Raw genomic sequence first — 13,087 nt, 5'->3', positions numbered from 1 at the left:
TTTAGACTTTCCCTGAGGACGGAAAGGACTTAAATGATTTAGTCTGAGGCCTAGTAGAAGTAGTTGCTGGAGGCAGAAATGCAGTTTTTAATGCTGCCAACGTGGTTACAAACTTGTCATGATCTGGGCAAAACAAGATCTCCCCTTGTAGGGTAACCCTTCTAGGCCTATCTTGGAATCCGCATTTGCCTTCCATGAGCGTAGCCACAGGGTACGGTTAGGAGACTGGCATCCAATCGCTTTTCCAATATAGGAAGCTGCATCTCGAATGTAAGCAACAAAAGACATCTGATCCCTTGAAGCATCTGAGGGAAAAGAGTCTTCAAGTGCGTCAACCAGCTCTCTATAGCTTCAGCCACCCATGCAATAGCCATGGTTGGACGGGCAACATCCCCTGAAAGTGAGTATATCGATTTCAGGCAAGCTTCCACTTTCCTATCCGTAGGATCCTTCAAGGAAGTAACTGTAGGAATAGGCAACATGGCGCCTTTAATTAAATGCGTAACGTGAATCCACCACAGGGGGTGTTTCCCATTTTGCACAATGAGCCACAGGAAAAGGGTAACATGAAGTCAGACGTTTTTGTGGATGAAACCTCATACCAGGCGATTGCCAGGGTGCAGCCATGTGTTCAGGTTGTTGATCCGATAGAGGGAATTCTGCTGAAGCCACTTTTTGTCGTTTAAACAGTGGGTTCTTGGATTTAGGGGCTGGCTCTTCATCTTCTACTACTACTGTGGGCAGCACAGATGGTGTAATGGTTAGCGTTACTGCCTCACTGAGGTCGTGGGTTCGATTCCCACCACAGCCCTAACTGTGTGGAGTTTGTATATTCTCCCTGTGCTTGAGTGGGTTTCCTCCGGGTACTCCGGTTTCCTCCCACACTTCAAAAATATACTGGTAGGTTAATTGGCTCCAAACATAAATTAACCCTAGTGTGTATGTGTGTGAGCATGTGATAGGGAACATGGGCCCTCATTCAGAGCCGTACGCTCTATCAGAGCCAAAATCACTCCCACTGACATCACTAGTGATGTCAGTGGGCCGGCTTCTGACGGGAGGCGTTCCCGTGGGAACGCCCCCGTCAGGGAGGCACGCCCCCGGCACGCCTACCAAAGGGGGCGTGCTGTCAATCAACATCGACAGCACGCCCCCTTTGATCAGACACAACGAGCGAAGGACTTTCCTTCGCTCGTCGCGTCTTGCGCATGACGGAGCTCCCTCCGTCGTGCGCATGCTCAGTTCATAACATCGACCCACTTGCGAGCGGACAGCCGCTCGCGAGTGGGTCTGAATCAGGCCCATAGATTGTAAGCTCCACTGGGGAAGGGACTGATGTGAATGGCCAAATATTCTCTCTGTAAAGCGCTGCGGAATATGTCTGCGCTATATAAATAACTGGTAATAATAATAATACTAATAAGATTGATCTGACAGCTGATACCAAAGCAGGAATATTAATTTTTGACCGGCTCTCATCCTACTCCAGAGGGGGGTCAGGGTTATAGAGATCAGCATCTACTGCCTCCTCAGATGATATTCAGTATCTGAGAGTTGCGTGGACTGTGATAATAACACAGGACGCTTACTGGGTAAGGGCTTCTCACCTTGCAACATGGTATGAAAAGAATTATATGTAGCCATAGGACTCTGCACAGAGTTAGAGAGTACGACTACCCATGGTGGGGGCAGAGGAGGTACCTGTATCGCCTGAACCTGTTGTGGCCACCCCAAAGGTGGAATTATGGCCTACTGTGAAAACCCCATAGGCGGAGTGACAGCCGGAACCGCCAGGCGGTCTGTAATAGTGGCCAGAACCTGAGAAAATGAAGCCATGTGGGGCTCTTTTGTACAGGTGCTGGGTTGTCTGATGGACCTGTGAAGTATAACACTTACTACATAACCCATCTTGTATCAAATCCTCCTCACTTAAGTCTGCAGCACAATTTGCATGATAGGAGAATGAGTGCAGATGCCTGTTTGTTACTCTTGCCTTTGCTAGACATAGCTGCAGAGTAATATGACACACAATATGGCACTGGGTATAATGCAACCACCGTGTATGTAGGATACTAGTAGGGATGTAATATACTGGTCCTGTCTTATGCTTGGGTAAGCTGCAGGAGCACACAGCACAAATATGGTACAGTGTAACGACCAACTGTATATGACAAACCTCACAAATACTTAGGGCCTGATTCAGACCCGGTCGCAAGCGCTGAGCGCTCGCAACCGGGTCGATGGTGGCTCACAGCGCATGCACACGACGGAGCCGGCTCCGTCGTGCGCATGCGCGAGACCCGACTAGCAACAGGCACTCCGTCGCTCTGGGTCTCGCCCCAAAGGGGGCGAGTTGTCGCTGTTGAGTGACAGCTCGTCCCCTCTGGTGGGCGGGCCGGGGAGGTGGCTGCTCAAACGGAGGCGTTCCCATGAGAACGCCTGCCGTTTGGGGGCGGCCCCACTGACATCACTCTGTTAGAGCCGAAAGCTCTCTGGGGCTTGCGATGAACGAGACCGTACCACAAGGGTCTCGTCGCAAGCCCGATGGTCGCGACCATCATCATGGCCGTTTGCTATAGCTGTGGGTGGTCACCCACAGCTATGCGAGCGGCCAAGAGGCCGCTCCAAAAAAAAAACAAACCTGGCCCTGATTCAGAGCGAGCGCTCTGTCAGAGCGAGCGGCTCTGAATCAGGCCCTTAGTTCTATATATGTGAGGTACAGGAAAACCCCTGAATACACCTGTATGTTAGGGCAAAGTCAGAAAAAAAACGGAAAGATATATGCCGACAGTAGAATAGAAAACAAACAGGCATCACTAGCATTACACATACAATGCAGAGATAACATAACTGCAAACTGGCACTACAATCAACTACACAGACTCAGACCCCAGAGAGAGGTATGTAGGGGAACCGGACCCTCCATATCCCTGAGAGAGCTGTGGCTTAAGAAAATGGCTGCCGGAGACCTCCGAGGAGGAGAGCAGCCCAGGGAAGCGAGACCTCTGTGGAATGGCGCCGTGAGCTGAGGGGAGGGGCCGCTATAATGGGGAAGCTGACTTCCCCTTGCCGATTTTTTTACCCACCGGAGTTATGACTGCCCGCACCGTACCTGTCCCTTTAGCGCCCGGCTGCAGTCGGGGTCCTCCTACGGGGCCTTGCAAGCACTGACCCCGGGATGCACGCCGAGATCCACAGATCTGTACTGGCGTTGCGGCACCGGAGGGGTGACGTAGCGGCAGCGCATATGTCCTTATGGACAGTCTGCTGCTGCACTATCTAAGAGTAAAAGTAAATGATAAAATCATAAAATAAAAAGCCCCCCTGCGTTAATGGTGACAGACTCCGGCCGGGCACCAACGAAACTGAGGTGCCTCTGGCTCGGGGGCGGGTTATAGGGAGAGTGGACCCAGTGCATCTTTGGAGCTGAAAGCTTTAACTGCGTGGTGCCCGGATTCCAGATCCATCACCTACACCCCAAGGTCTCCCTGTGGAGTCTATGGACCATGAAGAAAAAACACCCGGTGAGGTATATGGCCAATCCGCCCCTGGTTACAGTGTCACAGCGCTGACACTGTAACGTAGTATTTAGTATGCAGTTACACCCGCAGTTGCACACAGAATATAGGCATGCCGAATATAATTTTAATCAGCAGAAACTGCTCGTGTGTCCTATTTTGCTTTGCGAATAAGATGCATTTGACGGTGAAAAGTTGCACAATAAGATGAGTCGCTTGACACTCACATGTTATGTTTACTGTGGCTTGTAGCGCATAGAGGTAAGATGTATGTGGACACATCTGTACATCTTGTTATTTGTATTGCCTGCCTATTCTGGGCTAGTCTTCTCTGTCCTAATGATCCAGGAGTAAAAGTTCCCAGCAACCTTCAGGGGTATATAAGGCTGGTTATTATACTATTTTGGAACATTTGTGGCCTGTCAATGTAACCTTCCCTGCTTTGCATCATTGAATCAGAACTTGTGCAACCTAGGACTATTTTAGACTTAGGTCCGTATTCAATTCGAGCCAAGCCGCGTTAAGTTAATGCGGCTCGGACTTTCCACCGGCTTCGCCTGTTTTGTAGGCGTTAAAGTATCGCGCGCGTGCCCGCGTATCTCCGTATTCAATTTGAAAGTAGGTGAAAACTGCACCCGGCAATACTTGGATCGGCGAAAACAAACAGGAATTTTTGGGAAATAATTGTAGGACCCCCCTAAAGATGTCTAGACTTCGGGGATCACTATGGGTACCCCCATTTTTGCCTGTAGAAGAAGGTCAGGGTTTTTAAATAGCCGCGGCTGGTGTTTTTTTCCCGACATTGAAGAAGTGATGCAGCAGAGTTTTTAGCTTTTTTTTTCGTTTTTAAAAGTGGTCCCATCAAATTTGGGGTACATGAAAATGGGTACTAGCATATTTTTAAGTCCCTTAAGGTAATTTTATAAATTCTGCAAAAATACACCATATACCATTTTTTTTTTTTTTTTGCAACATTTCGTTTTAAGGGGGCATTCCCAAAAGTACAGGCTATTTTTTATAAGCCTGCACCCCTAAACCCCAAATGTAAACTTTATTTCACTTGCTATAGTTAATTAAAAAATTATCCCTGTTTTTTAAAAATGACCCTTGACCCCATTTACGAAAAAAAAACGGGAATTTTCAACAAACAGAAGGGGAATTTTCAGAAAATATGCCTGGGACCCCCCTAAAGATGTCTAGACATGGGGGATCACTATGGGTACCCCTGTTTTTGCCTGCAAAAGAAAGTCGGGTTTTTAAATAGCTTTGCCAGGTCTTTTTCTCTGCCGCGGCTATTAGAAACCCCGACTACCTTCAGGAGATAAAAATGGGAGTACCCATAGTGATCCCCCATGTCTATACATCTTTAGCGGGATCCCAGGAATATTTTCTGAAAATTCCCCTTCTGTTTGTACCTGTAAAAAAAAAAAAATTGACATAGGGTCCCCCCCCAAAAGCCAAACCAGCCCCAGGCTTGGCAGCCAGTACAGGTTTCTAAAAACATGGGGAACAAAATGTGTAGGTTTTCACGTTATTTCAGAAACCAACATCAGGCTGCAGGGACTAGTGCTGGTTTTAAATATAGGGGGCAAAAAAGACGTGGGGTACCCCCTATATTTAAAACCAACACCAGAGCCAACCGACCGGGGTGTAATGCCACAGCCCGGAGACCCAATCACCGGGGCTCCAGGTCCAAAGCATTACACCCCAAGTCGGTAAGTCAGTGCAAGCCGATGATCTCGGGGGAGTCGGGAACCCCCCAAAGAAGGGTCCCCCCTCTCCCGAGCACCACAGGCTTACGCTGAAGCTCAGGGCTCATCCCCATATCCCTGGAGCGGTGGGTATGGTGGTAATTGGGGGGCCAAATAATGTAAAACTATTGTACTTTACAGTGGAACTACAAGTGCCAGCAGACATGCGGCACCTGTAACTTCACTGTAAAATAAATAGTTAAAAAAAGACAACACACACAAACCGTGTCCAGTATAACTTTATTAAACACACCTACCCATTCACACATACTTACCTATACCAGATGTTCCGGCCCCTTGTCAAGTAGAAATCCGTGATGAGTGGCCCTGCAAGAAAGATTTCATACTCGCCTACATCCAGCGCTGGTCTCCGCAGTAATCCATGGCATTGTGAAAAAAAAAACGGCTTTACCCGATCCACGCTTTAACTATCAGTATATGTATTGCCACACATACAGATAGCTCCCGAATGGCAGCTGCCGGCACTGAACGGGGCTTTGCAGTCCCGTGAGCCAATCAGCGGCCGTGCTAAGTGTAGAGCAGCCACTGATTGGCTCTGGCAACTGACAGTTCCCACGTGGGCTGACTCGCCCACGACCGCTAGGGTGATGGTCGCGATGTCGTAAGCCCCGGAGAGCTTCTGGCTCTGTCAGAGCCGGAAGCTCTCCACTGACATCACTAGTGATGTCAGTGGGGCCTCCCCCAAACGGCAGGCGTTCCCATGGGAACGCCTCCATTTGGGCAGCCACCCCCCGGGCCCGCCTTCCAAACGGGGCGAGCTGTCAATCAACATCGGCAGCTCGCCCCCTTTGGAAAGAGACCCGCTACGACCGGCGCTGTCGGTCGTAGCGGGTCTCACGCATGCGCACGAAGGAGCCGGCTCCCTCGTGCGCATGCGCACTAGACAATCATCGAGGCGGCCGTGCTGTCGTAGACCGTACGGCCGCCTCTGAATAAAGCCCTATGTCTCTACCTTTGCCCCCTCCATGTTTCTCCCTTTGTTCCTCTCCATGGCTCTCATTCCAGCCCCTCCATGTCACTCTCTTTGCCCCTTCCCATATCTCTCATTGTAGTCCCTCCATGTCTCTCCCTTTGCCTTACTTACTTAACTTTAGTTGCAATCACCATCGCCGTTCTGCAGCATCGCTCCTCAGATCACACAGGAAGTGAGCGACTGAGATCAGGCAAGCACTGCATTGTGGGACTTCATTCATCAACAGGCAGCCTCACAATTCATTGCCTGTTGCTTTTTTCCACTAGCAGGACCGCTCCTACATGCTCCCACCGCTCATAACCCCTCCCGGACCGCTCCACTCATCTCATTGCCCCAACCCCTCTCCCCCTGTTCAACATAAATTATTTTCATTTGAAACAAGAAACACTTGGCAGCCGCCTTAGGCTACTGCCCGTCACGACACCCCTGGAAGCCACCATACACAGTTTGGGAACCACTGCCATACAGTTTAAAATTATTAGCAAGGTAGACTTGTATATTACCTTTCAGAAAAAAATCTAAATAAATAAAAACAACAAATAGTGAAAATATTGTTTTAGACCATAAACTTGCATAATACAAGGATGTATTCACATATGGGTACATAAAATATATATATTTTTCTTTTTTTAAGATCAAAGCATTCTCAATTGTTGTAGCTGAAGGGTGTCTGAAATCCTCCTCAAAAATCATTTTACAGCATTTCCCAGGCCGCTGTCAAGTCCTGATGATGGAGGCAGCAGCCTGGAAAATGCGTTGAAGTGGTGTTTGCAGAGGATTTCTGACCCTTTGCAGCTTCTGTACAAGAAATGGGAGTGTTCTGATCTTTAAAAAATAATGCCTAATTTTTATCTACCCAAACGTGAATGCATCCTTTTACTATGCAGGTCATGTTTACAACCTAAAACAATATTGCACAGTTTGTGCTTTTTATTCATTTAGAAAAAATGAATCCTATCAATACTAGTTTTCTAAAAGGTGATATACAAAATTATTCTTAGGTAAGTTCAAACTCTTACGTGTTGAGATTTATACAATTGTATGGACTATCACTATAGACACCATGTTTATTCTTTTATTTATCTATAATATTTGCATACTTCTTATTGACAGGATATTCACAATGAAGAAAAGTTCCCACGTCAAATCATTTAAGGCTTCATCCGCATCTGCCTCAGGTGAGCACATTACATATCTTTACTAATATTACATTGATTCCAGCAGGAATGGAACTATAGTTTTTTTTTTCTCAAGCTGTGTTTGAGGACACATTGGGGGAAACAATGTTAATGGATAAGTTACATACACACCCATAGAAGCCAGCTCTGTGGGTGATCAAGCACCCCCACTATTCTGCTACTCCCCAGTAATGTCATATGCTACCGTAGTAGGAAATGGCATTTCTATAATAGTTCAGGGTGTGCAGTGCACAGGGGCCCCTTGGTCCAGGAGGGCCCACACACTGCACCCATATAGAGTTATACGTACCTCTCTGTAGTCTCCAGAATGCTGCTCAGAATTGATGGACAGGCTCTGCAGGGCAGCAAAAGTCACAGGGAAAATGTTGGCTGCCATTTTCCCGGTGACTTGCTCATGCGCAGTAAAGATGTCCGGCGCAGTTGTCATTTTCCCAGGGGCCCGTGCATGCGCTGTAGATTCTGGCACCAAGCCAGAATCTACTACGCTACCAGAGAGGAGGAGGCTTGCACACAGGCCCCCTTCTCTCTTAAAACTCCCCTGCAAGGGAGTCTTTATGCTCTGGATTAATTTAAAATTTGGTGGGTTTTTGGATATTTCCTGGGAACGCTCTTATTTCCAGAAGGCGACGGTCACTCTATAATACATCTGGATGAAATACTTTCCAGGGTGGCACTGGACTGTTTGACATTTGGAAAATATAAGACATGACTTATTATATGTAGTAACTTGAGCCAGGTTTACTAGATTATTTTCTAAAATATATCATAGACCTAACATGGAGAGATCATGTTTTAGGTTGTTAATCTTACTGCGTGTCCATTTCTCAAATACTTTTGTTATACATTTATATTTCAATGACTAAGTTATTTGGGCTGAAAACTACTGCAAATCTGTTTACAATTACTAAAATATGTCCTCCATTTGGGGCTATGTTACAGCAGATTTTGTTTAGCAAGCCAGTGTTTTATGGACAAAAAGTCAGCTGTTCAATGATATCTACTATAGCAAGATCAAGGAACTGAACTTCTACATTGTAAGAACTAGAGTTCACACAAAGCCTGGTTTAAAGTTTGTTTTCAATTTTAAAAATCTGTACTGCAAGCAAAGCAATAAAATATAATGAAAAATAAAAAAGAAACATGGCCACAGGTGTAAATGTAATTGGTTGCACATTTGCGGCATGATTAAACACGCTGGAACCCACTGTGAGCTTTCGGGAAATTGGAGAGTATATTTGCCGAATGTAAGGTTGAGAGTTTAAGGCCGACTCGGCAATGTGTGGCAAGTTATGAAGCCAACTTTGCGGCATTCCAGCATATTTGCTGGAAACATGCAAATCATACTTACCGACATTCTGGCAGCTCCCTCCGGGAGATTGGTGCAGCAGGGGATGTGGGGGCGGCTGAAGTGGGCGGTGCGGTGGCGTGCTGGCGTGATCGGGTCATCACGGCCCGCTTTATAATGCCGATATTACCAACATTATAAAGCAGGGGGCGGGGCTACAATGACGTGGTTTGGCGCAAATTGCGTCATCACAACCCTGGACTGCTCATTTTCGCATGAGGGCGTGCGGGGGGGAGGGAGGGGGGGGCACAGAGGGCCGGTGGCCACTCTGGGAAACTTGCCTACTCTTGCGGGGGGCCAAGAGCGGCACTCGATTTTCGGGAGGCTCCCGGCAGTCCCAGGAGAGTAGGCAAGTATAGTGCTAATTATTTAAAGAACAAAAATTGTGGTTCTCCAAGTGTCTTCATGCCCTGGCTGCCTTGCTGGGGTGAGTAGTCCATCTATATAAACAATATTATATATAAAATCTATTACCTATAACCTCCGTACCGAAAGCCCAGGTTGTACAGAGCAGAGCCCTAGTGCTATTGGCACTAGGGCTTGTTGTACCCAGGAGGGGGACCTGCATGTTTTTTTTTGCAGCCCCAGTACCTGTGAAAATCTGTCCTGATGCCCTTAATGGTTCCACTAGCCTTTGCTGGTCAAGTCTAGTGTTAATAATTAAACAGTGGGGGGGACCCATGCTCTTTGTCCCCCCAAAATTTTCCAGTACAAACCTAGGCAGAAATTCTAGTGCTGGTTATCTTACGTTATTTCTTCTTTTCATTAATTATAGTTTACTAAATTTAAACAGATGGAGCACAACAAGATAGCTGCATTATTGATTTGCAAGTTATTTTGGCACGATTCTGGCAAGTTTGCGTGTATTTCTATTACATAAAGCAACTTAAATTTTTCCAGAATCACATCACTTTATTAAACTAGAACTCCTGTACATTCAGCCCATAATAATATCACAAAAATACTGGTACACTGGAATTAACACCACATGCCACAGCAGTATTCTACTGCACACTAAGTTATTTGCATGGAGTTTAATGTCCCTCGCTAGATGACAAAGTCGACACCAAAAATAATACATTGAAACAAAAATCAATGTGACCATTTATAAACAAGTAAAAGATATAATACAAGATTACATTTGCAGTATAGTATGTCCAAAAAAAACAGTTCAATGGATTGTAAAAAATGGGAGGTTTTTGAAACACAACACTTCAGAATCAAAATTGATCAGCGACATTATAATTCATTGTGATGTTGAATTGCCATGTGTTGACTGTATGTGCACTTTATGATAGCCCAACATTGGGGTCAATCCAATTAGGTGTGAATTGCAAGTAGTGAGTTTGTTTCATGAAACTCGCAGACATTGCACGAATGTGCGCACCCAAGAATTCTCCAATCCAATTAAAAAGTGCTTATTCGCGGTACTCGCAGCAGAGGTTTATGAATTGACTGCCAAATGCGATGTGAGAGAAGTGCATGAAAAAGTTGGGGGCCATCCTGGACCCCCCAAAATTGATAATTTTGTTAGCAGGACCATATAGAAGGCTGTTTGTGGCCATTAGGATAGTACTGAAGGTTTTTAAATGGTGTCAAATGGCTGATTTGTGCCAATTTAAAAAAAAAATGCAAAAAAATTATAAAAAGCAAACTTTTACCGTTTAATCTCAAACAAATTAAACGAAAAAATGCAAAAAAAAGTAGGAACAAATATGTGTTTGGGGTACTTTGAAGGCACTTTGATAAATTAAAGAAAATGGAAAAAAAAATGTTCAAGTAAAAAAAAATTATTGTATTTAAATTTGGGGTGCCTAAAATAACGAAAAAGTTGATTTTGGGGTAATTTGAGGACAATTTTCCCCCCCCCCCCAAAAAATGTGATTATTGGACTAATTAAGCTAATTGGAAACTTCCAATTGCCTACTTAGTCATTAGGGGGTGTCCAAGGGGTTCAGCACAATGTCCCGACATTTTAAATTTAAAATAAAAATTTTCCTTTCCATCTCTCACCCTTATGGAGGTTGGAATGGAAAAATGCTAATTCAGTCTGACTGATTCAGTGTGAGTTGCTATTTGGATTGCAAAATGAATTTGCTCTGCAAATTCAAAGAGAAAATAGCAACTGGCACCTCACAATTCGCACCTAATTGGATTGACTCCAAAGTCTCTATGCGTTGTGAGGCAAAATCAGCGGTGTTGGAAGTTGCAAATGCAGTGTGCCATTTCAGAACGCACTTTATGCCCATTGCACAGAATTCAATGACCCCCTTCAAGTTTGACATGAAAAAACTAGTTAAATAACATTAAATGATAAATACGCATCATCATGTTCAACCCTTCATACTCAATTGCACAATTGATTCAAAAGTAGGAAACCCCTCACCGCTATGGAGCATATCTGTTGCAGTACCTCTGTTTTCACTTGCAAAAGCAGCCTATGGGGGTTTCTAAAATATATAATGTACCAAGCTCAGGTAGTGTTAGACATTGTTGCCTATGGGCTACATAATGCACATTTTTTCCTCCCCAGTAGTGTCTCCTAACACTAGTGTACCAAGCTGAGGTAGTGTTAGACATTGTAGCCTATGGGCTACATAATGCTAATTTTTTACTCCCCAGTAGTGTCTCCTCCCCAGTAGTGTCTCCTAGCATGCGCAGTAGCACGATCACTTATAGTAGAAGGAGACTACAAAGAATTAAGGGGTCTATTTACTAACTAAGCAGTGTTAGGAGACAGAGTGAAAAGTGATAAGTGTGTGATAAGGTGCCAGCCAATCAGCTCCCAACTGCCATCTCACAGGCTGTGTTTGAAAAATGACAGTTGGGAGCTGATTGGCTGGCACCTTATCACACACTTATCACTTTTCACTCTGTCTCCTAACACTGCTTAGTTAGTAAATAGTCCCCTAAGAGATTTAGCAAAAACGAAAGCCCCCTACAATAATCGTATTCACCAAAAAGGGTAAATGGTTTAGAGATTAGAGTGTGCAACCACTAACAACTAAAAAATAGATGTTGTTTTGTGTGGTGCACAATAATGTGATCACTATTCTTCTTACTGCGATAAGGAATCCTCATTTTCAGGGGCAGACTGCAATTATTAATAAATATGCCCCAGAATGTCATATCATGTTGTATCTTATGTATTTTTATTAGGTATACATGTATTCTGACATTATTGAATTTCAATCACTCTTTTCATATTTGTTGCCTTTGAGAACCCTTTTTTTCTTTGGGTTCCATTTCTCTTGTGATTTATGCTAACACTGTTGTAACTTGTTACTCTGGGCCTGATTCACTACCAATCGCAACTGCGATTACGCATGCAATCGGCCGATTGTTGCATTCTGCACATGCGTAAGCATCGCAGTGCGCGAACACTCCACTGAGATCGGGACTGCTACGCAGACCCATCGCAGAGTGATTGACATGAAGTACCGTTTGGGAGTGGTGACGGGGAGGTGGTCGTGCCAGTTTGTTTGAATGCTGTTGGAGTAGCGTGCATAAATTAGCCACTCGATGCCATCTGCAGCTTGTGTACTCACTGCGTGCGACGAGGTTAGCAATTTCTGAGTGAGGTAGAGCTTGTGCAAGTGTGCGTGAGGCTGCGATGGTACTCGATTTGTTACAGATGGTTTTGTAGTCTTGCTAAGGATTACGGATGTGTGTAAGGTAAAGTGGGCGTCCTTATGTTGTGCTGCAACGGCATAGCGATCGCAATTAATTAGCATACTATCGTAGTGAGACTGCATGCTAAATGCATTCACAGTTGCGATCCGTAATGAATCAGGCCCTCTATCAGCCGATATCCAGGTAAATCTAACTTATTATTTCCATGTACTGTGGGGGGATACAGTAGGTACTGAACTAAGGATAGTTTCATACATGAGATTTCCTGTGGCATTGGGATACCTTGACTTTAGGTGCCCACACACATAGCGATATTTTACACGATCTGGCCGATTCCGACACATAGGAACGACAGATCGTGTAAAATATGGCCAAATCGTGAGGAAATCGTGAGTCCCCACTCACGATCACGATGCGATGCGCGTCCCCGCTGGTCGCACATCGCATCGTCAGATCTGCCGTGCAGTAGGGCAGATCTGACAATCTAGGACGCGATGCACTGTAAAAAGTCTGGATGCAGGAGAGATCGTTTGAAGATTGGACACCAAATCGTGTGCAAATAGTGTGGAGATCGTGTGCAGAGCTGGCGGGGAGAGTTTCAAGGGAAATCATACACAAATCGTACACATCGGCTGATCGTGGGCAGA

At 45.4% G+C, this 13,087-nt stretch overlaps 1 protein-coding gene and 1 long non-coding RNA gene across 9 annotated transcripts in view; one reads left to right on the top strand and one right to left on the bottom strand.

Moving 5' to 3' along the window:
- The window catches only part of LOC148513991 (uncharacterized), a 213,994-nt gene that overhangs the window by 24,813 nt on the left and 176,094 nt on the right, over positions 1-13,087 (top strand). Inside the window, exon 2 of the long non-coding RNA XR_015880121.1 lies at positions 7,377-7,441. This is a non-coding gene — a long non-coding RNA (uncharacterized LOC148513991). The remainder of the gene's footprint in view (positions 1-7,376; positions 7,442-13,087) is intronic.
- Positions 1-13,087, bottom strand: part of ABI3BP (ABI family member 3 binding protein) — a 515,514-nt gene that overhangs the window by 326,773 nt on the left and 175,654 nt on the right. The gene's annotated exons all lie outside the window — the stretch shown is intronic.

This window comes from Taudactylus pleione, unplaced genomic scaffold (assembly GCF_031769625.1).
Source record: "Taudactylus pleione unplaced genomic scaffold, aTauple2 ptg000265l, whole genome shotgun sequence".
In the NCBI taxonomy this organism is placed as follows: domain Eukaryota; kingdom Metazoa; phylum Chordata; class Amphibia; order Anura; family Myobatrachidae; genus Taudactylus; species Taudactylus pleione.
The sequence above is the reverse complement of the archived record's forward strand: the minus strand, read 5'-3'. Positions and strand labels throughout refer to the sequence as shown.